Source organism: Pinus tabuliformis, chromosome 5_2 (assembly GCF_031772625.1).
Source record: "Pinus tabuliformis cultivar Carrire ecotype Pingquan chromosome 5_2, CPIR1, whole genome shotgun sequence".
Lineage (NCBI taxonomy): Eukaryota > Viridiplantae > Streptophyta > Pinopsida > Pinales > Pinaceae > Pinus > Pinus tabuliformis.
In genome coordinates this window covers 421,131,336-421,135,790 of record NC_142306.1, presented here as the reverse complement: position 1 = coordinate 421,135,790, position 4,455 = coordinate 421,131,336, and positions in this window count along the sequence as shown.

The following is a 4,455-nucleotide window of genomic DNA, read 5'->3' as shown; positions in this document are numbered from 1 at the left end:
GTGTTGATGCAACGTGTTATATAGCATACATTTTTTTTTAGAGGACTTATTTTTCACACTTTAAAATTTATTATGTCCATTTTTTTAAAAATTATGATTACTTAACGAATTTTCAAGTTGTTTTATTTTTATTTTTTTAAATGTTGATTACTTCAAGAAACACATAACAAAAAAAAAAAAAAAATATATATATATATATATATATATATATATATATATATATATATATATAAGTAAATCAAAATAAAAATAAAATAAAAAACATTAACAAAAACAAGAAATAAATAAATAAAAACAAACTAGATTTAAAAAAAAAAAAAAAAAAGAAAAAGAAGAAAGAAAGAAAGAAAATTAACAAAAAATAAAAATAAAAAACTAGTAAAATTAACATTAAAAACATTTTAAAAAAAACAAAAATAAACTGAAAATTTTAGAAATATATGTCTTTAAAACAAAACAAAACAAAAAAATTAAAAAACATTTAAAATTTTTAAAGAAACGTGTATTTTTCTATTTAAAAAATAAAAAACAAAATTTATTAAACTTACATTTTTTATTTAAAAAAAAAAAAAAAAGAAGAAGAAGAAGAAAAGTAAAAAAAAAAAAAAAATTTAAACAAATTGTTTTTTTTTATTTAAAAAAATATATATTCAAACATTTTTAAATAATTTTTAAACCATTTATTTTTTTTTTAATATTTATTAAAAAAATAAATTTTTTTTTAAACAAGTTTTGTGTTTTTTTTTAAATAAAAATAAAAATTTCGCCCTCCACGGCCGGGAGGGCGAAGGGGCGATTCCTGCGCCACCACGGGCGGCCGGCAGGGTAGAGGGGAGATTCCCGCGCCACCACGGGCGGCCAGGAGAGCGTAGGGACGATTCCGTGCAGGCCTCCGGCCGCCTGTGGTGGCACGGCCTCGACCGGAGGTCTTGCCTGCAGGCCTCCGCCTGGGGCCGCACCACCACGGGCGGCTGGGAGGGCGAAATTTTTTTTTTTAATAATTTTTTTTTAAATAAAAATCTTTAAAAAAAAATTGTTTTAAATAAATAAACTTGTTTTAAAAAAAAATAAAATTTTTTAATAATTATTTAAAAAAAAACAAAACAAAACAAAATGGTTTAAAAAAAACAAAATTTAATATATATTAAAAAAAAAAAACAAACAATTTGTTTTAAAAAAATTGATCTTTTTAATTTTTTTTTGTGTTTCAAATAAAAAATGTAAGTCACCCGGATGCGGGTGCATTAACGGCGTGTTAATCGCACTGCATGCGACATGGGCAGCTGTCAACCCACTTGGCCGGATCTGGCAGTTCGCGGTAAGTGATATCAAGGCATTTATGGTTCATTCGGCTCGAGGTCTGCAGGTAAGGGATTTAATCATGGCGCGCCTTAATCACGGTTCATTAGCTCCGAGTTCTTCAGGTATTGGTAATCTGGTTTTCCTCTGTTTGTTATGCCCTCAGCACCCCTGCGCAGCTCAGGGTGTTTGGAAGCCCCTCTGGCTTCTCAACCGGTCTCAATCTGCCTGCTTCTGGTATATTGATTTGGTCTTCTCCGCCGGTGTCTGGTGTATTGAGTTGGTCTTCTCCGCCTGCGTCTGGTTTATTGATTTCGTCTTGTCCGCCTGTGTATGGTGTATCGATTCGGTCTTTTCTGCAAGTGTCTGGTCCGCGCATTGGGTTCATTCTGCCTTTGCCTGGTTTTTTCTACTGGTCTACTCCATCTGTAGCGAGTTTTGCATTTGGGTCTACTGTGCAGGGGTCTGGTCCTTGAATTGGTTTCAATCAGACTGTGTCTGGCCGCCTTACTCCCACCTTCAGTCTCCCTGCTCATTCAAGCTGCCGGTACATTCTGTAATGGCCCAACGACGCGACGTCCCCCACTAATTTAGGCTCTCGTGGAGGTTCTCGGGGTCGTGGAGGTTCTGTCCCTCAACGCATCACTCCTTTAGCCTCTGCCTCTCCATCCTCTCCGCCCTCTGACCATTCTCGGCCCTCCCTGAATAGATCCTTTCAAACGACCCGGTTCAAGTTCAAAAGCAGGCTCAATAAGCCTCTCATCTCAGCCACTATTACTGTTATCTTCTCGGAGGAGGAAGATGAGCTTACAAGCTCGGATGAAACCTCCAGGGCTCAGTCTCAGTCTCAAAATTCAAGTGATTTTCAGGGTGACATGGCTGGAGTTGTCCTCAATGACACTGCCGTGCTGCACGAGGAGGGCCATCAGGAAGACCTTCAACCCCAGCCAGCTTCACCACAAGAGCAAATTCTTGCTTGTGAGCCAGCGCGCCTCTCTGGAAGTGTTCTGAATCTTGTTCTTCCTCCAGAAGGCAGTATGATGGAAGCTGAAGACAATGTAATGGTGACCTGGGTTGGCTCCCCCAACCAGGCAAACGTGGACGCGACAGGCTCTCCTCCGCAGGTTTAAAGACTCCTGGCTCCAGCGTCATGACAACAAGCTATCTTCTGATTTCTGGTATTTGTGTGAAGTTCCCATGGTGCATGGCTTCTTTTGATATCAGCATGAAATATTATAGTCTCCAGGTCATAAGTCTGGTTTTGAATCTTTTTGTAATAGCGATTGTAAAGGACAGCATTTTTGTAAGTGATCAGCTTCCTCTGAAGCTTCGATCTCATATAGATCAGTTTAGTTTTTGGTCTCTCAAGCTCACTACAATTCTCACTTCTATGACTCTCATCTTTCTAAAAGGAATGCAGTGTGCTACCTGCAACAGTCCTTTTGGTGAAGGGCAGGCTACGGCCCCCTCGGAGGTTCAAACCTCTTTGTAAATATTTTTTCCTTTTATCTTTTTAATAGAATAGTCTTTATACAAAAAAATAAATAAATAAATAAATAAAAATTAAGTTTAATAAATTTTGTTTTTTATTTTTTAAATAGAAAAATACATGTTTCTTTAAAAATTTTAAATCTTTTTTCTTTTTTCTTTTTTTTTTTCTATTTTTTTTTCAAATTTGAAAAGACATATATTTTTAAAATTTTTATATATTTTTTTGTTTTTTTTTTGTTTTAATTTCAGTTTGTTTTTGTTTTTTTTGTTTTAATTTCAGTTTATTTTTGTTTTTTTAGTTTTTTTTAAATGTTTTTAATGTTAATTTTACTAATTTTTTTATTTTTACTTTTGTTAATTTTCTATATTTTTTTTTAATCTAGTTTGTTTTTAATTATTTTTTTCACTTGTTTGTTTGTTTTTTTTTAACTTAATTATATATATATATATATATATATATATATATATATATTAATTTTGTTTTTTCCTAATTCTTTTATGGTTTATGAGATAAAAAAAATTTAACATTTTTTTAATTTTTTTTGTCTTTTTTATATATATTTTTATATTTTTTTTAAGTAATTAACATTTTAGTCTTAATTTTAGTAGTTTTAAATTATTATTTTTTTTTTTTTGGTTAATTTTCTATTTTTTATTAAATTTAGTTAGTTTTTTTTTTTTACCTACTTAATTTTATAGTTTGTTTTAATTTCTTTTTCTTTTCCATATTTTTTCTTTTCTTTTCTTTTGCCAATTCTTTTTTATGGTTTACAATTTTTTTTCTTTTCCAATTTTTTTAAATATGTTTTTTTTACTATTTATTTGTTTATAATTTTTAAGTTTTTTTTTGACATTTTTATGTTTGATTTTTATTTTATTTTTTATTTTTTTATTTTTTTTAATGTTTTGTTTTTAGTATATACTTTAATTTATGTTTTGTTAATTTTTAAACTTTTTTAGTTTTGTGTTTTTCATTGTTTTAATTTTTTTTTTTTTTATGTTTTCATTATTTGTTTGAAATTTTAATTTTTTTGAGGGTCATGATAAAATATTTTACGCTATTATTTCGAAATGTTGAAAAGGAAAAAAAAAAAAGTGTTATCCCAATGTCAACACTTTTTGTTTTGAAGGTGTTTTTTGGACAATTTTTGCACAAAAAATTGGTTTTCACTGCCATTTTTAAAACATGTTCAAAACTTACCCTAGAAAAAAAAAAGGTGTTATTCCAACATCAACACTTTTCGTTTTTAGCACTGTTTTTGATGTTTTTAAGGGGTTTTTTGGCTAGAGTTCCCGTTTTGAGTTTACAATTCCCGTTTCAAAGTTTACATTGTTCAAAGCTCGATTGGTAGCAAAAGGTTATTCCCAAGTGTCGGGAATTGATTTTAGTGATATTTTTTCTCCTATTGCCAAGGTGACTTCTATTAGATTACTTTTATCTGTTGCTGCTACTTTTGATTTTGAGGTAGAACAGATGGATGTGAAGACAGCATTTCTTCACGGGGATTTGGAAGAGGAAATCTACATGAAGCAACCTGAATATTTTGCGGTGAAGGGTAAGAAAGAACTAGTATGCAAGTTAAAGAAGTCCCTGTATGGGTTAAAACAGTCACCAAGGATGTGGTATCAGAAATTTGATACATTTATACGGGGACTTGGCTTCAC